At 40.8% G+C, this 23045-nt stretch overlaps 1 protein-coding gene across 3 annotated transcripts in view; it reads left to right on the top strand.

The window, feature by feature from the left end:
• The first annotated feature begins 373 nt into the window (after positions 1-373).
• Positions 374-23045, top strand: part of b3gat1a (beta-1,3-glucuronyltransferase 1 (glucuronosyltransferase P) a) — an 86798-nt gene continuing 64126 nt past the window's right edge. For all 3 annotated transcript variants that reach the window (XM_062385711.1, XM_062385710.1, XM_062385709.1), the window contains exon 1: positions 374-906. The gene's annotated coding sequence lies outside the window, so the exon portion shown is untranslated. The remainder of the gene's footprint in view (positions 907-23045) is intronic.

Raw genomic sequence — 23045 nt, 5'->3', positions numbered from 1 at the left:
CAGTTATTATCACATTTTACATCTTATACAGGGAACACATATGTTGCTCTTTGTTCTTGCCTTTAACCACATCTTCTTCTTTAACTCCTCATCTCCATCCCTTTCCTTCTATTCCCCTCTCCCAGAGTAACTTCCCCATTCCCCTCTCTCTCTCTCCCCCTATGGGTATGTGTGTGTCTCTCCATCCCCCTCTCTCCTTACAGTGCTGCAGCCCACCCTGCTCCCAGCTTTAATGGTACATGCCATTAGAAAGGCCATCTCTGGAAGGGAGGAGGGGAGGGTGGTCTCAATCGCAGCTAAGAGGCTACTTTAGTATCCCCCCCATCCCAACATAAGCACATTCACAGATGTCTTTGCATGCGTACAGCTGTCTCACCCGTCACGGCAGAGCAGCCTCCGTCAGAGTGTGAACCAACGAGCCACGGGCAGGGGGACTAACAGAGAGGGACGGCAGCAGGGTGATACAAAGAGTGTCAGAGAAGAGGGGGGGAAACAAGAGGTGAGGAGCCGCGGAGCAAAAACACAGACATCGCTGTCCGGGAGACTCTGACGTCTCCCCTCATGCGCCTGCTTCAGCGTGTGTGAGCGCAAGAAGAGCGGAGAGGGAGGGGAGGAGGAGAATAAATCCTGGGAGCTTGCGTCCTCTCTTTGCTTTCTATCACCTCTTTTTTTTTTTTTCCTTCTTTATCTCCATCATCCACGGCATGAAGGCGGGTGTCTGCTTGCACGGCAGAATAAAAGAAGGGGATGCTCTGAACGCTGCCTCTCTTTCGACAAGGGACAAGGAGGAGGAAGGGGGGGACAGCAGCACACGACAGGGACACAAACTGGATTTCTAGAATGAATGGGAGTCCTTCTGCCGACTGCACTGGGAATAGCAGCCTCACACTGGAGTCTCTGAACGAGGTAAGAAATGATGATGCCACTTTATCTTTCTGTTCTTTCTGCTTCCTCCGCGCCTGATTGGCTGGCGGGGTCAGAATTAGAAGTGAGAGGCGCTTTGAGAGCGTGCACATGAGCTTGACAGAGAGGAACCGATTTCCATGCGGATCAGGTTTTGGAGCAGCAGTGGGGAGATTGCCGTCTTTGTCCCTGTGTTGGCGTGAACAGCACCACGGTGGAAGTGAGAATGGGATGGTGGTGATGGTGGTGGGGGGTGCATGATGCAGAGATGCAGAGATGCACGAACCCGGGGGTAGCAGAAGAAGAAGAAGAAGAGTCAGTGTCAGCCAGATGCATCGCTGATAATCCTTGTGATGAGCTTTTGAATGCTGAGATAGGAGAAGGGCATGGAGAGATTTACTCACACGACAAATACCAGCAGATACACACAAGGTCCGGTTGGAATTTGGATTCCGTTAATTCACTTTGATTAAATCATTTAAAAAACAACAGGAGGAAAAAGGATGATTGTGTGAGGAAAATTAACTGTGTGTGTGTTTATTTGAAGTCAGACAGAGCTCTCCCACTGGTGACCCTAGGGAGCTGAACACAACCTTCCAGACAGAAAATAACAACTTGTCCACAGAAGCGAACAAACGCGGGGCATTGGCTTGAGTTGAAGGGGGAGCTTGAGTTGGAGTTAAGTGGGCTGTACGTTTGTATTTCTGACACCTGCCTCGGAAAACCCGGGGCAGTGGCGGAGGGTGTTCTCCTGACAGGCACAGGTGCACGAGCAACTTTCGTCCTTGGTCCTGAGAAGAAAAAGACAATCATAGTGCATGCATGGTTTCCACCCATGTTCCACTAATGAGACAATGAGAAAGGTACAGAGGAAAAGCAGGAAACCTTGTTGTGATGGGGGTGAACAAGCTGTGAAATGTGCGTTGGCGATATCAATTGAGCAGGTTTCAGTGTCTAATTATATGTATTTCCTCAGTTAGCAGGGACTCTGAGTCGTCTGGGTGGAAAACCGTGCTCACTGCTCCAGAGGTCTGGGCTGGAGTCATAAGGCGTTATTCATGTGTCATCGCACATCGCCTCACTCTTTTAGGAGACAGGGTTGTACGCCGACACCCATCATGACATCAGGCATATTGGACAAAAATGCTTTCTCTCAAGTTCCTATTTTCACATTCAGGCCACTGTGTCCGAGGGGAAGGGCATCCAACAATGAATAGGACGGATTGAAGATGTTTCTTGGTTGTTTTTGTGGAATTTTTAGTAGTAGCTAATTAAAATGCCGTTGAATAGCTATTTGATAATCACTGGTGCTGGGGGAATGTGTATTATATGATGGGATGAACTCAAACCTCTGGTCACTGCAGGTTGTGTATCAAACCACACTGGGAAATACAATAAAATTAAATAACAACCTGTATGTTTTCCTGTGTAGACAATAATCTGACTTTTTAGAGTTAGGGTTAGGTTAGGGTTAGGGTTAGGCATTTAGTTGTGATGGTTAAGGTTAGGGTAAGGGGCTAGGGAATTTATTATGCATTATTATGTAAACCAATGTCCTCACTAAGATAGAAGCACAAACATGAGTGTGTGTGTGTGTGTGTTCCCAGCTGTTTCTCACATGGGTGTTAGCATGCTTCCATAGCGCCGCACTGCCTGACCGTGTACAGTACATATTCAGTTTCTGCTCAGTTTGCCAATGTCAGCAAATAGCATCCAGATCTCATGTATGGGAGCGGACGGCTTGTCATTTCATTCTGCTCTCATGGTTCCCTCTGTCGCCTTGGCCAAACAACACACAAAGTGCTGAGGGAGCCAGAAATACACAACTAATGTGTCTGCAGTTCTGCTACTGTAAATCATGGCTTACAGTACAGAATGAAATAGAATGGAATATTGACACCTTCAATGGTTATTAAATATTTTGTAATACTATATTCATTTTTAAATAATTTATACAACCATTAAAATTTTATAAAAAAATTTAACCTGAAGTTGTTTGTTTATATGTTTTATCAACATGTCTTTGGTAAGGTAATCAAACCATTTTATTTCTAATCAATTAGGAAAAGCCTTAAATCGCAACACTCTGCAACAATGTAAAAAAAAGCTGATTTATAATGTTTTATTTTCACTTTACTCATATGTGCAGTAATTTTTGGGAACCAAGGAACTTATAAAACAAACAAGGTGCACTTGCACACATTTAATTTTAACACAAAGCTTCTCTTTATAATTCATCGTACCTGCCTACATTAATTCACACCTTTAGTGACAATAAGCGTCCTTCATCATTAAGTGGTAACCATTTGCAAATATCATAGAGTAAATGTCATTGTAATATACACGTTATACAATACATGTATGTTATCTCGAAAAAATACATGAGCTGCGTGTCATATGTTTAGTACACATGTTCATCACTGGGAGCTCATTTCACACATGGTTGCACAGTGCAATAACTTGTACGAAGGGATTAGGCCTTGCGCAAATGTTTTGAAAGCTACTGACGAAGCTGTGGAGGTTTGAAAAAACAAAGGGGCAGCATGTGGGTGCTTGTAAAGCATGTCTACCTACACCCAGAGCTTGGCTTGAACCCAACTCCACTGGGCAAAATTCACTCTGTGTTCGATGTCTGTTACGTGTGTGCTGTAGGTTTTCTCCTTGAAGGTGACTGAGCTTCTCTGCAGATCCAGCTGTGAAGCTGTCCAGCCTTAGGCAACAGAGGAGTGAAGCAGCCGACATGAGATACTCTATACGCCTTACCAGCCCACAGTAGGAAGCATATGCAGTACAGTATGTGCTTGAGTAAGTATAGGTAGGAGTTAGTCTTTAATATAGTGCTCTCATATCTTGCCATATTGTTAATGTGGGCTTTGGAGAAACAGAGTCAAAATGAAGTATCACTTTGCTCATCCATTGGAATCCAGATGTGACACAGAAAGCCAGATCCACTGGGTTAGGGTTAGGGAATGGGAATTTAGTCGCTGCCTATGTAGACAAATCCAGTGCAATGATTTCCACAGGGACATTTCCCCTGGTTATCTTCACAATCATGATTATTAACCATAATTCTACTACAGATTGGGGAAGTTGCATGTTGACAGCAGACAAGTGCAGGATGTAAGGGTTATGTGCTGTAGGTTGCAATGGATTACACATACACTGCTGCTGCAGGTGCAAACCATTTTAATCTACCTGATTGTAATTTGCATTTTTTTACCTCGAGAAACCCTAGCATAACTCCTTCTTTCTTATTATTGAAACTGGTTTAAGCCAAGTTTATAGTGAGAAATAAAATCAAAGGTCAGTTTTAGCTCTGATAGATAGATAGATAGATACAGACATAACTAGAGTGAGAGAGAGAGAGAGTTCAATCATTTTTCATTAAAAAAAGTATAGTATAAAGTCGCAGTTCACTTTAAAGTTACATGTCATCTTGCAACAACAACAACGACAACAACAACTGCTTACAAATATATTCAAAAACAAGTACAATATATATGTCCCTCTGTTCAGCAGTGTTAAAAGCTGAAGTCTAAATTGTGTACATATATATGATGGCATGACTATGGTCCATGATGCTTAAAAAGGCTTGAAACATACTGGGCATATGCCCTTTGTAATGAACAGCTTAGAAGCTAATTTACACCAAAATGAAGACTAAGAGCAGTCTGTTGGGCTTTGTAGCAGTGATGTTGTACCTCTGTGGATTACACTCCATGGGACACTTAAAATCTGTCTGGCTGCCCATTAAGACAGCCACTATCCTGGCTCATTAATGTCCTGCGGAGGAATTAGAATAAACTTTGCTCCACAGACTGGTGATGGCAGTGGCTCTTCTCTCCAACAGCTTTCCTCCCTCCAGAGACAGCAGTTGTTTTGCCCAAGGAACATCAGAGCAGCTCGGAGTGACCAGCAACGCAGAATAATCCAATGTTCAAATCCTTTCTAACCGCTTTTAGCCTTCTTCCCAGCGATTTCAGCAATGGTTGACAAATCTTATCACAGTTAGTGTACGGGATCAATGTTCACTTATGTTAAAAGACAGGTTTCAGAACTGAGGATGAAAGAGGGGATGGCTGGAGGGTTCTCGGATCGGATCCCAGCTTGGCCGGTGGCCTTACTGTGTGGAGGTTGTCTTTGAGGGGTTTTCTCTGGGTACTCCAGCTTCTTTCGGACAGTGCATGTGCAGGTTTGGGTTGCGTTGATTGGAAACTCTATATTGTCCAGGAGTGTGCATAGTTGGCCCTGTGATTCACTGGGTCCTGTCCGGGTGTTCCCTGCCTAGGTTCCCTCCCTGCTGGTGAATTGGATACAGCTAACTCCCTGAACCTCTCAAAGGATAAACGTTATGGATAATGGGTGGATGGATGAGGAGGATGGGCAACAATCCTGAAAGGTAGTGAATTAATAAACTTTGTTCCAATGAAACAATGGCATGTGGTGAAAGCTGCCCCTTTTTTCTCCACATTGTGCTGTATTATAGTCAGTGCTTTTTAAGTGAATGTCTGTTGTGTTGTGTCGCTCCCGCCTGGATGTAGCTATTTTGGATATTTACAATGTCTTTTTGAAAACTCTTCACGACTTTGCATTATTATTTCTTACATTGCCGCTCATGCTAAGAGTGGAGATACGAGTTAGAGCATCATAAAATGAACAACATCATTTTCTGTTTCACATGCAGGGCTCTGCTGCCGCGGCTTGTGAGGCTGTTTACTGGTTCAATCAGAAATGCTGCACGGTATTCAAATAAGTTTCCCCTTCTTTGTAATGAATTTTTTTGGGGGGTGGGACTGGGAGTGGGGGGTTAATCTCATTATGTGTATTTGTGGTTACCCACAGTGTCCGGGGGCAGAACTGTTGTGTTAGAAAAAAAAGAGGGTATTAGAGACAGCTGGCAGTGTGGGATCAGTTGTGTTCATATTCATCAGGCCTACAAGAGATTAGGAAAAGGAGCAGAAATGCGACTGGGGGCGGTGTATATTATGTGCAGTCACATAGTGTAAAGTATTCACAGACACACACACACATACACACACTCTGTCTACAATATTTACAAGCACAAACAATAAGAACAGCTCCTGACCCAGCCCTGCAGCTGTACCTCCCCCACTGTCAAACCATATTCTGCCACACACAGTGACCAAGGAATAGAGTGGAACCCCCCACCATCTTCAGATATTTTCTTTGAATGTTAAAATTAAATAACAGAAAAAGAGCCAACAGGAGGAGTCCCACTGTTGTCTCTCTCGGTTAAATTAGCTTCGGCTATAATCAGTATGGTGGAGATGGTGATGAGTGTTAGGCTATAGAGTTCTCTATGTTCTGCATAACAGTAGGTGTCTATAGTCGGGAGGCAGAGAGCATCGTATCACATAATAAGGTCTTCCCTTATCGTCATCCAGTTTAACAATGATGATGGGACTTGGCAGTGGCGATGAACGCTGAGGGTGAGGCCTGTATTAGTTAAAACAGAATAACACAGTATACTAATAACACCAACCCCTACAATGTCAAAAGTCTAATCCAACAGCAGATATAAAGTAATATGCCCAATATTAAATCTAACCATTTGTTCAGGCCATAATCAGATGTGTTGCATAGAAAGAAAAAGTCACCAAATCTGTTATTTTCAATCTAAAGATCATAATTACACTTACCAAAGTAAGAATCTGTTAACAATTACAACTTTCATAGTGCATCTTCCATCTTTTATGATTTTTCCCCAATTTATTCTGTTTGAGAAACATCCAGTTCCTTCCAGGGATCGCTCCGGTAATTACTCTCAGATTAGACAACAACACGGCACAACAAAAAAGTCCTTGTTTGGAGGCAGAAACAGGCTCTGTCAATTACCCACTTGAGAAGATCCCAGAGGCTTTGTCATAAATCCCTTAGCTTTAACAAGACCTAAGTGTCTGTCCAGCTCTTAACAGGGGAAAGGCTCATCCTATGAACATGCTATGAAGAATCACTAGTGGTGGTCAATGTACAAATATTAAGTAAAGCTAGGAAACAAGAAACAATTCGACAACTACACCTTGGTTAAGAAAATAATGTCTAATAGCCATCGTCAACTCTGGTGTTTATATTAAAATATAAAATGATAATAAAGTGTAGTGGCACTTACATATCGCACCTTGTAGTTTGGCTTTTTTTAAGCAAATTACATACTTTATTCTTGCTGTTCTGGGTTTGTACGCTCATGGTTGAATGCACTTAATGTAAGTCGCTTTGGATAAAAGCGACAGCTAAATGAAACGTAATGTAATGGAATGGAATGTTATCACTGTCCACATACTCCAATATTCTTTTTGGCATTGAAATGCTTGTTAAGCAATACATTCATGAGAGGGAAATGTAGAGTTAAGTGTCTCTGACAGCAGTGCGACTGTGATAATGTACCTCTCGAAAAAGTGGTTAAAGCATCTGTGTTGTAAAAGGCCTCCGCAAAAAGTTACGCCATTGTTGAGATTTCCTTGTGTGCCATGGTTGTCTTACTTGAGCAACAAGGGCTACACTGTCCCCTAACAGTTTCTGGTTGCTCCTTTTCGTCTGTTCTGTCTTTGTCTGTTAGGTTTCAGAATACAGGCACAAATATGGGCATAATTATTGCAAAGTTCGGACAGGAGGGTCCATTCATTTACATATACACATCCTTGTCTGAAAAATTATATTGTGATTATCCTAAGCAGCGAGTGTTAAAGAAGATAATGCACATACAATAAACACACAGAGTGGTATTTAGAGATTAAAATGTCTTTAGCACCTAATAAACTACATGCTGATGGACATGGGAGATTAGTAAATGGTGTTATAAGAGTAAAATGGACATCACAGACAAAGTGGATAACAATTATGTTGACTTTTCTGGTTCAATTGTAAAACCTTATTTCAACTTTTTTAACCCGATTTTGTTTTTCTGAAGTCAACAGGCATATGACTAATTACACACTATAACTGCATTTTTTTTAAAATTTGAGGATAAGGTTATATACTTCTCCATGTAACGCAAAGTAAGCCTGCTAAAGTATGTTCAGCGCAAACTGACCTGTCTGCAAACATCTTCCTCCAGGTAATCTGTGGTCATACTCACCCCTTCTTCCTGGCTGTGTTCAAGCTTTATTGGCAGAAATTCACGGTAGAGATCTAATTTAGCCACAGTGATTGAGAACTTGTGCAGGGATTTACTGTGCTGGCAGCATTCGATTTTGATAATTCACCTTTGTTCATGTACACATTTCAGAACAGTACTGCTGCACACATTTGGACTTTTTCAGAGCAAAGTGATTTATTGGGATAGCTCAGTACAATGAGTTCTTTAAGATACCATGGACTTTGGTCATTAAGGGCTTTTTAAAGGAGAGTGATTTGGACTCAATCCGAGATTTTGCAGGGAGAAAAAATGCAGTAAATCTCATATGAGAGAAATGTAATTTCTTTCTTTAGTTTCCTCACACAACTCGCACTGCTGCATTTCAAATCAACTGGAGGATTTTCACAGACTTATCAGGACACTGAGCACAAATAAAACTATTTCTCAGTCTAGATTTTGAACCAATTCATGGACTACTTTGTAAGATCCTTTGGAGAGAGAACATTTCTAATCATGATAATATTAGACAGGTGGAAGAAGGCTGTCCTAGAGACTTCTGTAATGTGAGTCCAAGGACATATCCTGGTCAAAAATAACTCCAAGCAAACTTACAACAATATCAAGCTAATAACAACCAAACTAAGTTTGATCGAAACACGTTTCTCTAAGATGTATAGGGTCATATAATATGACTTCATCTTTGAATACTGATTACCTCATTCCTCTATATGATCTCATTTACCTCTGATTAATAGAGCTGGGTGTGCTTAGCAGTAGACAAATGTGTGATCTTTCCTTAACCAAAAGAAAACATGTATAGCATGAAGATGATAGTTCCCAGCACTGAACCCTGTGGAACGCCATGACTAACTTCTTTGCGAATGAACGAGTAATTGTTAACATGAATAAACTGAAGTCTAGCCGATAAATATGACTTAAACCAACCTGCTGTGATTCCCTCAATCCAAATCACATGTTCCGGTCTCTGTAATAAACCATCTGATCAAAGGCAGCCCCAAGATCCAGTAGGACATGTATAAGTAAGCAAGGGCTATTGCATTATGGCTTCCATTTTCTAAATTAATTTCTAAGGCTGACACCAATCAGATTAACTAATGAGCAAACTATTAAAACCATTGCTTTACATTTTAAATTCTATCCATGAAGCTAAATGTGCAAAATTAATTTACTGTCACTTTGCAATCATACTTGTTACACGGTGTGAAGTATGAAGTAGGACTGGTGCAGAGGGTTTGTGTTTGGTTCTCCTATTTCGAGTGTGTGGAAGACTTGACATTTTCAGGGGAGTTACTGACAGGAGAAAAGGTAGAAGAATTGTTCGGAGCAGCCAAACAGAGTAGTGCTGGGGAGCCAGAGATGACAGGCCTTAGCTAGCCTGTTGTTATTGTTCTTGTCGTTGCTCGCATGACATTTCATGTGCAACGCAGCGCCAATTACCTCTCACTCACATTGTTGTATCCCTGAATCACACTGTCAGGAAAAGTGACCCCGGCTCCCTTGTGAATGCATAAAGGTTGTCGCTAATACGCCATGAAAAAGTGGGTTTAAAGCACTCCAGACAGTTCGGCTTTTCCTTGACTTCCTGTTAATAGGACGTATATTCTCAGTCAAAACTCTCTCCATCCCTCCAGCGCCTGAGCGGGGGTAACCTATTTTAGATATATTGTGGACTGTGTGTGTGTGAGTGTGAGTGCTCAGAGATCCAGCAAATTGTCAGGACGGATTTTAATGTCAAAAGTTTTAAAGGACAAGGTGGCATTTATCTACCATGCACATTTATCGCCTCACTGCCTTGGGCTCTAATTAATAGTTTAATAAGAGCAGCGAGCAGGAAGCATGACCTTGCACCAGCATTAATTTGTTAAGCTTCTTGGATATAAAATAATTACCGTGAACAAACTGCAAAATACAGACACAAAATTAAGAGCTTAAACTGTTCATGCTCTTAATCATTTTCACAATCATTGCATTAGTGATGCGACTTTGAACCAAAGAGGATCATCAAGTTTTTGAAGACGTGGACTATTCTTATTTATTTTTTGTTCTATTAATATATACAAACCTACTCCACAACCTAAAGAAACACTGACATGTGCCAACCCTCACTCTTCTCTGCTTAATACCAGCATGTCTGATATACAGTTTCCATTCGCAGTCTTGAGGGCTGCAGCACGATGACCCCTCAGGCTACATCTACTGAGCATGTCTGCATACGCTTTGGTTTTAAAATGACCACTTAAAGAATATGTGGAGATTATTGAGGAAGATCAGCATTCATATTATACAAGCTGTAGTTTGTATCAGTTGAGCACCAGTGTCTCCACAAAGGATGTTCTTTATGTTCTTATAAAGGAAAATCATTCAAATGCCCAATACGCACATACTGCCGCAGGACTTTGATGCTGAAATGTTAGTTTCCATTATTATGAATACATCCCTGTCATTGATAACAAATAGATACAATATATGTGAGCCAGATTTCAATGAAAGCCAATCGTTACTTCTAAGTTAGTTAGACTCAACCAATTGTTTTGCTACCAAAATTGAAATCCAGGCCTTTAAGTATTGATTGAACCCGCTTTATTTGTTTCCTTTTCTTTGTCAGTGTTTTTTGTTGGATTATTCCCTCGAGCAGTTGAGTAGTTGCACAAATTATTTCAGAAACCACTGATCAGGTTTACCACACCCAAATCATCATTGTATAAGTGCAGCATATCCAGACATACACTAATCTGACCCAGCACCAGTGAATTACAGATCAGAACACACTGACATTACCATTAGCTGTGTGACGGTCTCTAGCATAGTAATTTGTCTGTCACACAGGTGATTTTTCTTTTTTTTGGAATGGCTCAGTCTGGTTTTGTTTTTAAAAGATCAACAGAACAGCACACAGAGGGACCCATTATACTGTCTCTATTCAAAACTCTCAAACTCTACAGTTTGAGAGGATTTCAACGAGAAGGAATGAGTGTTGTAGTCACTGTTGTTCCCACGAGAGCCTGAAGTGAATTTCTTTTTAATGTCTGGGCCTCGTCTTTATGAATTACAGAGGGAATGCAGCAAAAGTAGGTTGCCAGAGATACTTGTTCGAAATTACTGCTGTGAGATGTTGCTCAGAAGATAAAGTGGTGGTTCCATTATATACCAGCTAGCTATCTCCATCAGTGAAATAATTATTTGTTGCTGCTGATGTATCTGCGATGGGGTGGTTTGTCAAAAGGGCTGTGTGGTTAACAAAGTGGCTTCGTGAAAGTGGCAAAGGCGGAGTCCTCGGCTGCAGTTTGATGGTGTCCAGTGCACACCCATCCTATACAACTCTTTCACTAGTACATTTGACTTTTACTGGTCTGCAGAGGATCCTGTTCAATATTTTACTTCATCAAAATCTGTAATTTTCGGTTTAGCAATCAGGTGTGGGATGATTATCTCATTAACCTACTTGACCAAATCAAAACACAGATTTTGGTGCCTCGTATTGGTTACAGAGCTCTGCCCATTTTACAGGCGACATATTGGAAGTGTTGCCAAAAACATTTTACCAGGAGTAGCTTTTTGCTCTCTGAAATGTAGCTAAAAGTTGTTTGATTGGGGGATGACGTCACATGCGGCTCATTCTAAATAGGTGAGCCACCGTGGCAACACAGAAGTACAATTACAGATCTGAGAATGGAAGCTTAGAAAGGCAAATGGGACTTCCGTCACAAATCAGTGAGCTTGATTTTGATTTCCAAATTAGACGATAGTCGCCAGATTTGTCACTAGTCTGAAGATAAGATTTATAACAATTAAATTTGTACAGAATTTTGCAATTGTATTATTGAAATAAAATTTCCTTAAAAAAGCTATTATTATTGTCAACTGTCTTTTTGTATAAAAAATAAAAAGATCAGTTCTGGCGCCGTTTATGCAGTGGAACAATTTCCAAAGAATGAATTTGGCAACAGTATTGGCATTTAACAAAGCCAAATGACACCCTACTGATAAAAAGCATATTACTTTGACTGTGTAAAGACAGAATGAGCATTTAGCTAATTCAAACCAAAGAGAGCTGGAGTGAGAGCTCTTTTGTTACAGGTGCAAGAGTTTTTGTTTATGTGTGTACACGTTTTGTACACTTGCGTCTTTTGTCTGCGCGGACACCTCAGCACCTAGCGCTGTTGAGGATCATTGGAATGTGCTGTCCCCACATGCAGCTCAGTGTAGCTTCATCCCTAGTTAACTGTAGACAATACAATGTTCACACTGAAGATAGGAGCGGAGTTATAATACACAGTGGGTTGAGGACCGAAACAATTGCCCTTGTGTGATTGATTACACGCTACAAGCTAATGAGATAAACAGAGCCTGAATCAATTCAGTCTGGGGAGCAATCATGCCAGAGGGTTATATGCAGCCGTGTGCAGTGGCTTTATTGACACGCTCATATTCAGAGATCCAGTGAAAGAGACCAAGCTGTGCTTTTGGCGGAGAGCAGAGCTGAACGCTCTTCTGCTGCACAGAGCTGCTTCGCCCACCGCCGCAATCAGGGTCAACGGTGCTCAAATCAAACTCCAGCGATGGAATCTGACAAGTTGGATGCTTGCCGCTAACTTGGGTACTTACCGCTTAACAATCACTGCTAAGAAAACCGTTTTCCAGCCGGCGACAAACAAGGCTGTTGAGAACAGCAGTCCTGAGCTAACAGATAGGCATGGTGAAGCCTCTTTAGCTGTGGTTTGTGACAGAGCAAATAACAGTATGGACGACCAGGATTCACCACAGTGACTTAATTTTTTTACTAGTCCTTCACAAGCATGACAGTAGGAAAACGCAACCATGAAGAGGATGTGTGTTTGATAGATATTTTTTAGGATGGTCTGCACACCGAAGGACTGATTGGGTTGAGTCATCAGTCAGGGGGGAGTGACGCGGTGAGGTAGAGGAGAAATTGGGCAACACTGACTGTTAAGCTGTTTGCACACAGAGCAGAGTGGGATCATAGTGCCTGTGCTGCTCATGGGCAACTAAAGAAAATACTACATTTCAAAAGTGTCAAATTTGATAAAAATGACTCTGTTGTAGTGTTTGATCATAAGCCTTTGGGCAGGAAGGCGAGAGGAGAACAGCTGGGTCATCGCAATTCTTCCACACACAGTGGCCTCATTTTAATGTGATTCCAGATTTTACCCTGCAAGGATGAAATTTCCTTTTTCTGCAAAGGATTTAATGTGTGTATGTGGAAAGCATGTTTTTAATATTTACATGCTTACACTATGGGTTAAATTAACTTGATAGGCTTTTGTTTAATATACAAGCCCAAGAAAGGCTGGAGTGGAAATGAGCCGTTATATAATGTTAAGTATAAAGGTTGGATTAAAAAAGCACAATTTACAATTTAGGATAAGTTTCTCTGTTCTCTTTTAAACATCATCCTGCCTGGGACTGCAGAAGCAAATTTGTCTAAGAGACTACCTCTGGTACATTTATATGAACCATTGTGCTCATATTTATTACTGTACAGAGTTCATTTTAAATAAATACCAGTATAAGAGAAAGTTAAAGATAAGAGACTCTATTGATTCCAATTTACTTGTTGAAGCAGCAAAAAGAGGTAAACAAAAGTGATATTACAGAATATAAATAGCAATAGACAATACAAATAATTAAAAGAAAGGGAAATAAATGCACATAAAATACACATTTGCTACCTCTGCTTTGGAGATTATGTTTTCACTGCACTCCATTTGTTCGTAAGCAAGATTACCAAAAATTACTGGACAGATTTCCTCAAAAATATTGGTGATATTATGTGATATGAATCAGGGGCAAGAGTCACATTTTCACAGATTTTCTAAGGGATAATTCATGGATCTTGATGGAAAAATCAAGCACATTTAGGGGACTGATATATGTTAGTGTGTGCAATGCGCTGCTCTGAATGGATTCAAGGAGACTGGTTTTAGTATGCACTCTACTAAGTGCCATTGTTGTTTGTTGTAATGCATAAGAACCAAGAGTAAGTTTAAGCAAGAGAAACATTTTCAGCTAAAGGACACATGATAGTGTGTGAAGTTGTTTAAAATTATGATAAACAGCATTTTGTGAAATTTACTGAACGTCGAGTTCACCACACCAATGACACCAATAATAATCACTTATGATCTACTAAGCACTGTCCAACCGTGGTAACTAACATGCTGAATTCAAATACAGAGAAAAAACAAGCTTTTACATCATGTACAAAGTAGGAGAAAAGGCTTGGAAATCAATATAGCTCCTGCCACACCGTATTGCAAATGAAAAGCATGCATGCAAGGATAATGGATATGGATTTCTGGTAGTGTTTGGCTCATGTTTTATTCTCATGCCGTTCTAAAATCTGTATATATAGTGTGATTCATCAGTGCAGGACAAGGATACAGCTTGTAGTCCATGTGGTTTTCTCACTTTGAAAGGACCCGCTGTCATTTCGGATCAGAGTAATTAGTGAATGTCAGCGGTCAGCTCAGGTAAAAACAGAATATTGATGAACTTTTGTTTAAATGGTGGGTGACACGCGATGAGAAGGCAAGCGTAGTGTGAAGAAGGCAGCGAGGAATAAACAGAGAAAAAGCTACATTACAATATTTACCATGCTGAGAGGAACCGGATAGCAGCCTAGAGGTGTCTCACATTGTTTGTAATCAGTGAGACACCGGCTCTGCATTTGGCTTCCTGGAGCGCCTTTGTACGTGCAAGACTTTCATGGTAGTGTGTGTGTGTGTGTGTGTGTGTGTGTGTGTGTGTGTGTGTGTGGGTGTGTGTCAGGGTCACACTGCTGTATCCCTTTTGGATTATTTCTGGTGAACAGGTCTAGGATGCTGTTACCAGGGTGACAGCCTGTGGTTGTCATAGTAGCCGTGGCAATAAGATTGTTCACATTAAAAGGCAGCTGACCTTTCTAGTCATTTTTCAAGTCACATATTTACATACAACTGACGTAATGTCACAGCAGTGGAATGATTGATATTTATACTTTTTAATGTGGGTGAAAAACAGATGATGTCCCGGCTGCTATGAGTCTCACTGTTTTGTAATACGTTTTACATAGTCGATTTACTTCAAGCTAATTCCATTTTTGTTTTGGTTAAGTTTAAATCCCCTAAAACACACTCCTGGAAGGCCGTGCTAAGACACACCCACTTACCTGTGTGTGTGTGTGTGTGTGTGCTTGTGTTATTGTGACATATATTTTTCACATCCCATACTATTATTGAAGTGTAGGCCCTGTAACGTCCGAGATAGTTTGAAACACCAGGTAGCGTGATGAGCCAGGTTCATCCTATGAATGTAGATTTTAAAGAGTTTTTTTTAATAATAAATGTGACATTAAAGCAACATTTTAGTGTTTCGCTATAGATCAGAAATATAAGTAGGTTTTCACCTCAAAAGCAAGTGTTAGTTTGCACTATCTTTATCAGTTTATTTCCGTTCATCTCTACCTCAGCATTTTCTTTCTTGTCAGCTAAATAACTTGCTCTCAATCCAAACATTAAGGTGACACACTATGCAGCTGCTGACTCAAAAGTTTTCACATTACTTTTCTCTCTCTGCCTCCCACATAGAAATAAAGAAAACTGACTTTGAGGAGAATGGCATCACAAAGGCAGAAATGTGAATTATATATGTCACATTCCTTCTTCAGCTCTTTTGTAAGCTTCAACTCAAAAGTTCCGCCTTTGAAAATCTCATCAACTTTCACTTAAGTATGAACATTATACTTCTCCAAGGCTCTGAAATATTAGGGTTTTTGAATTTGTGTTTTTTCCTGTCTTTCATGACAGAGAAGAGACTCACAGGATGGGTAGTATCGTATATTTGATGCAGCCGAGAGGTCAATGATGTTGTAGAAGTTGTTGATGATGAAGGAAGGATTCCGAGGACCCAGTAGTTTCAGTGTAACAAGGTTTATTACAATAAATTACAGGTCGGGACGGGCATCTAGATACCCGGAGACACACAGCCAATAGTGAAAGTCTGACTTGCAGGAGATGAAAGCACACATATATAGGGAGTTTGGTTCCACCCATGACTTCACATGTAACGCATCCCACATGGGATTTCTGACTAGATAAGGGCACATTTTTGTGTCCGAACATGAGGGCACACAGGTCAAGAACATTCCTTCTGAGCCCATCCGTCAACTGATAAGAGATGGTTCCCTAGGTCAAAGGTCGTCCCCCAAAGGGTAAAGTAGATAAGACAGACATCTGGTGGACTCTCTGAGAATGTCTTTGTGTTTTTAAGCATATATCCACATGTTTTACTCTAACGAATATACGACAGTAGCTTGGTGAAAAGGAACTGTCTGACTGTTAGTGGACTTTCACAGTCACATTGTCACTTCATCCATCTTCATCCATTTTCATTTTAAGTTTCTTTAAACTAATTTACCCTGTGCTTTGTACAGAATGTTAGTAAAATAGACCACATGCATATTCACTAGATTCAGCGATGTCATAATCAGTCCCTTGTTGTAATTTTGTAAATGTTTTTATAACTGCAAACATTAGATCAAAACAAAACACACACATACCTTGAGTATGAGAAAAAGTATTACTACAATATGGGCTATGGTTTGTTGAAAGCTATAATACTAATACTGTGTATGGCCAGATTTTGGGTATTATGTATGAGAAAGGATTTTTCAGTTACATATAAATTAAGCAAAGTTAAAATTTGCTTTGAATTGCCCTGGATGCATAACCTCCCAATTGTGCATTGGGAGGTTAGTGGGGATGAACTCAGGGATAGTGGCATGCTACGTCAGCAACAGGGCTGAATCTAAGAAGCTTTAAGCTATTTAAATAAAGAAGAGAGGGGCTATCCTTTAAAGTGTGACTGGTGTTAAGCTTCACACAAATCTGATAAGTATACTGTGCCCAAAGTAGCTTGGCATTAAACCTTAAATCTTATAGCAGGCGGCGAACAGGATGTAAAATGCTCCAATGTCTTATGATCTTCTAAGAAAGAAGCACCATGCATTCTAATACAAATACAGTATTGATCATTAAGTTGGTTCAACAATACAGACCCACTTTAGAGATGCCCTGTCATCGCAGGAGACGTGCAAGAGTATTCAGCTCCGCTAACCACATGTTCAATAAAATCCCATTCAAAGTGCTCCTTATGGTAAATATTTATAACTATTATTGTTGAGACCCCACTGAGATCCAACCAGCTGAACTTTGCTCCGTACGATTGTAGCTTTGGAAGAAATGAATCCCAAATGAAAGGTTAAAACTCTGTCTTGAAAGGGCACGTCTCTAGTGTTTGCATCTGAAAAGATGACTAAACACTTTGCTTTATAACACAAGCAGGGAAGTAGTTCACTCAGTTTTCATGTGTAGTGAAGAGGGTTAGGCTATGTGCTTGAGCTCGTATCAATTATCACAAAATAAAGGGCTTTGCATACTAGACACATGTGACAGTGTGATTCATTTGCACATTATGAATATTTTTCAAGTCTTTATCCAGACATTGCAAGCAGGGGCGGATCAACATGGGACCAGTGGGGGGGACATATGACAATTTGTGAGAATTTGTATTTATTAAGCTGTTTCAAAGTCAATAAAAATTATCCAATGATATGTGGTTTGGTCATGGCTAACAGAGCTAACAGTAAACAAGGAATGAATTCAATTACTGAATCAGGAAGTGTGCCTGGATGTTGGACATATAATTGGCCCCTTTGTGTAAATTGTGGCCTGTGATTTAGAAAAATTCTAGATCTGCCTCTGTTTTTCATGTAAGGATCTGTTTTATGTCCAACAAGAGACATACTGTCGGTTTAGACTTTTAGAAATTAGAAATTGAATCACTGTGAACAAAGAGTAGTGTCCGTTTCATGTGATCTTGTTTTTTTTAGCTCTGTGTTACACATGTACAATCATGAGTCACTAACACCTACAAATACTAAAACAAAAGAACATAAAAAAGGCTTTGAAATGTGCACCTACATCTAAATGAAGAAAATAAAAACTAAGAAGTTATTTATTCTGCCAGCAGTGCCTGAATCCAAATATCATGTGATCATTGTAGCAAAGGATATCCCTTTGTCAAAATTCCCTGATGTAAAAAATGAAAATGGAGGAAAGAACCGGGAAGACAAAGAACATTTTCATCCAGCCCAGATTAGCACACATAGCACAGAGATACAAACAGGGAATTGTCTCTCAACCTAATTATGACAAAAAAGGTTCAGTAAAATCTAGATGCCCAAGGTATCGTCTCAAGGTTAAGAGATGCCATGCTGTGACATCCCTTCACAGAACAAAGGACATACTTTATTCAGTGGGAAAATACCTGCTTCAAAAGACCACCTGGGCTGTTTTTGTTTCCTCTTGGGCACCAGCCTGCATCTCCATCTCGCCTGCAGCCAACACTCGTCTGCAAGGGCCTCTGCTCTGCCTGCAGGCACTGATTCAAGACACAATGTTGGTCACTCTCATCCCGATACTGTTTTGAGGTCATGGTGAACACGCAATTGTAATCTCACATGGTATCACCTTGACACAGGCATCCGTGATACCACCAGGCTGTAATGTAATTGCAACATTGTCTGGTATTAGGAAGATGAAAGTGAGGTGGCGGACGGGGTGCAGAGGCAATACGCCCCAGCCTCGATTCTGTTAATTTGACAGAAGGGAAAGAGGGATGGGGATGAAGGTGAGATAGAGAGAGGAAGAGAGGCTGCAGTGATAGCAACCGTATCACCAGATGAACCCTGACTGGTTTAGATTAATTCAATGTCATTTCTGGGAATGGACGGTGTCCATTTCGCTGTCTCATTTGGGAGACAGAGGCAAGACACTATCTTGCTGCTCATGAAAAGTCATATCTTTTTTAATATTAAGGGATTACCATGTTGTTTTTAGATTATGATGCAGTTATCCAAATTACATTCACAGTACAGACATTAATTTCCCAAAGGTGTGAGACAGAGACGACTTGAGCCGGGATGATCTGCATCTCCAGGTCTGAAAGAGGAACTGGAGGCGAGAGGCTCATTTGTGCTACTTGTTCCTGTGATAATAGACGTCTGATGTGTTGGGATTTCTGCAACTTCTGCAGTTGCAAGCACATCTGGCCTCCAATTTTTTGTTAAAAGCGCTCTCTCAGAGCTGTGATCCTATAGTGTGCAGCGTTGACCAGGGGCGTTTCTAGGATTGAAAGAAAGCTATTTTTGGGGGCTCATTTTGGGCTGCGGATAGCCATTGTTTCAGACAGTTCATAGATTGGTTCAATCAGAAAGAGTGTGATTTTTCTCTGTATCTTTGCTTGCATTCATTCAGTATAAGATAACAGAAGAGACAGAATTTCAGGGTCATTGTGAAATTTGACAACACAAATATGAACTTTTCTCAAATAGAGAGAAATAATTTTCCTGCTTGTAAAGGAAAGACGGATATGCTAGTATGTCAGTCTCCTGCTTCTCTCTCTCATCTGAATGGGTGGAGCTGTCACCTCTGATAAAGAATCTTCTTATATCCATCTGGTCATTGAATTGGATGATATACCGGTACAATAGCGTTATGTGGGACATTATGACATTTAGTTTTCATTAGCATTAACTGATTATAAACAACAACATTCTATAGGCACTGATATTATTGTTTTAAAATACTAGAGATAGATATTAAGGCAAAAAATAGAGAGCTGTCTATAGTTTTTTCTTACATTTCAAATTTGCTCGTTCACACTCTTGCTCACTGGAGACATTTTCTAACAAAATAGCTAGCTAGCTAGCTTTAGTGTTAACATAGCTCATTTCAATATTCCCTTTCATTTGCCTCAAGTAAACCTAAATTTAAGCAGGTAACAATCGTTAACAACTGCAGGGAGCCACATTCTGTAACTACCTGTACTTACAATTTCACTCTGTGCATCATTTACTATGAGCTAAACTCCTTGAATGTAATCCTGCTGTTTTGATGAGAGACGTTAAGGCCGAATTATAGTCCTGCGATTGTAACCGCGGAAGGCCACGCAGTTGCATCAACGGACTCGTGTTGGTTTATGCTTTTCTAACGTGTTGCGCGTGTTGCAACGCAATTCACCGCCAGAACACTAGGCGGAGTAACGTTTTTTTTCGAAGACAAAACACACAAAGAAGAGACGTCTTCTTCTTCGTCGACTGTTTTTTTAAATCACCACTCCGTCTCCTCATAGCCTATTTCTGGCGGACAAATCGGCCAGCCAGTGACGGATTATACAAGTGGTCATACTTTGGGATCTCTTCTGCCAAGTGCTCATCTATTTGTTCCATATTCGTTCTTCTAAATTTTCCGTGATTTCTGCGTATTGTGGGGCATGAAACCGGAAACTAGACTCCGGACGGGATGTAGTAAGCAGACCAATCACCAGCCTTGCGGGCTGCGTGAGGCTTGCGTCCCTTTGTAGAGTAGTTAGAAAAATTGGCGGACGCAAGCAAGCCGCCAGAGGGCACGAAAGGGGCGTGTTGCGTGTCTTGCGTGCATGCGTGCGTGCAACCCCACTATAATTCGGCCTTTACTTGGCAGAGTGAGAAAGCCAGCGCAGCAGCTATGCAGACTCCCCAGCTTTGGAAGAAGTCCCTGCTCGACCAAACAAGACGAAGACTACTCATTTTTTGATCCATATGTGCTCGCTGGCTGCTTATTATGCACAGGGATCCATTTTTTTTCTTGAGCAATGGATTGCATGACAAATCGCTCTTTGCACTTTAAGCTGGGCTCAATAAGGCCCCAAATTGGTACTTAAAAGTGTGCAGCGAGAATGAGACAGATGTGGCTGCAGGAGGCTGTGGAGACTTCTGTCGACGTAAATCACATTTTGCATTAGGAGCTGCAAGGAGTCAGGCAGCAGGGAGAAAGCCATTCTATTTGAAGCCCTGTATCAACCGCAGGCTTCAATGCATATTGTTAGAAGTCTGTTGAAATGGGAGGAGAGTGTGCTGGTCTGAGAGGAGAAAAGACACATTAACTTGAGGTGTTGACAGAGGAAAGCAGAATAATGCACATTCCTTTCAAAACGCTGTGAAAAGTCCTCTGAAAAAAGACTTCATCTCTAAACAACCTAATTCACCTATTATGTGGATGTTGGCTGGAGGATTACTTATTTAAACTGCAGTGGTCCCTACATTCAATCAAAAATAATAATAGTATACATATGTGTCTACACCTTCAGAAGAGAGCATGCTCCATTGAATTAACTGCTAAAAGCAGTGAAAACGCTTTTCATCAACCTTTGTGTAACAGCATCACAAAGCCTATAAATACATCTGAGGGAAAAGGCGATCATTCCAGGGATATTATTGTGTTCTTTACTGCCAGACAAAGGGGGCTTCAGAGATTCAAATGTAGTGTACAGTATAATGGAAGATTTGCAGTGGGAGGGGTTGAGATGTTTCACCTTTCTTATTCCTCCATTACACAGAAATTAGTGGGTGTACAATAACCCTCAAATAAAGGCAATCGGTAGTATAAGGGTCTGACTCTTGGTTTCTTTTCACCGTGAGACGTGTTCGACGTCACAGACGCAAACTGAGGAGCTCTCCCACCTTGCTGTCTTGCCAGTTACCAACAAATTAAATAAATCACCTTTGCACTTTGCTCCCAAGCTAAAATAAGAGGTACCCAAACATAGTTATTTATATGCCAGCGCCCGTAAGTTCAATGCGTTTTCACGACATTGCACCTGAGCTGATAAAGACCTGTCTACTGCAGGACTGAATGCCAAATGTATCCATTCCCATTACAGAAAAAAGTGAGAGGTTTGTGAGTGTCAGTGAGTTTTTTGACCAGAGGAAAGTGGGCATTATTGTTCCAAACTATAGAGCTTTGTCCTTCAAGAGGAGACATGGAGAGACAGGCTGATGGAAAGAATATCACTCAAAGCTACTTCGTTTGGTGATCTCATCAGTATTTGAATTACATACTGAGGGATACAGCAGAATAGAAATAGGGCAACACCTCTCTTCATTATCCTTTGGGGTACATATCATATTCAAGAGCACCTTGGATGTGATTGATGAGGGAGCAGCCTGCTTATTTGTCTTCCTCTGTTATTAGTACAGATACTGAAAGGTGACATGTTCCCTTTTTCTGTTCATGTCTTTTACGAAGTGAAGGTTCCCGCTGTTGACCGCTTAACATGCTGCTCATGTCTGTTGCTTGCTGGTTGTCCTTATAGGTTTTACTGACTGCATCTCCATTATGTTCCCGGACCGCTACTCTCTCATCTTACACACCTGCACACATTACAGTTATATGTGTTTCATGTTTCTCATTTCAATCATTCAACTCGGGAAAGTGTCTAGCCTTTTAAAGTTGCTGTTGACCTTAGGGATCTGTAGTTACTTTGCATCAATCAATGCATATAAGCTTGTAGTTTTGATAGTTCAGCTATATTCACCAGCTGGTTTCTAGCTTTGTCTGATAAATGCAGTTCATAGACTGTATATTAAGATGGACGACATGACGACTCGCCTAAAGTGAAGCCAAAGTTTATCAATCACCACCTGCTGGCTGGCTGCAGAATAGGTAAATAATCCATCCTTCTCCATGTTAGTAGAAGGGTCGTCTTGCAGCCAATGATTTATTGTATTAGCTTCAGGGGATGCTGAGTAGCCTGAAACCTACACAATAGGTTAAAAAGCTCAATAATCCTCCTGTCAAATATGATAACTTTGGCAAACTGAGGAACTATTTTGCTCTTTTTATTCCATGTTAATCTTTGAATTGTTGATTATTGTAAATCTGAATTTACATTTCGAAGTGTCAGTATCCATGCTTAAAAGATCTGAGCTGATCAGCCCCCATTCCAAGGTCAAGAGAAGGGACTGAGCACACACACACACAAACACACTCACACGCGCGCACACACACACCCACGCACACACACACACACACACACACACACACACACACACACTCACACACATTATTGTTATTGATTTTTGCTGAGTGCTTAGGGTGGTAATCACAGAGGATATACTGCCTTGATGCATGTTTAGCTTTGTTTA

The sequence above is a fragment of the Platichthys flesus genome, chromosome 4, assembly GCF_949316205.1.
Source record: "Platichthys flesus chromosome 4, fPlaFle2.1, whole genome shotgun sequence".
Taxonomy (NCBI): domain Eukaryota; kingdom Metazoa; phylum Chordata; class Actinopteri; order Pleuronectiformes; family Pleuronectidae; genus Platichthys; species Platichthys flesus.
This window is presented reverse-complemented; position numbering and strand designations above follow the sequence as displayed.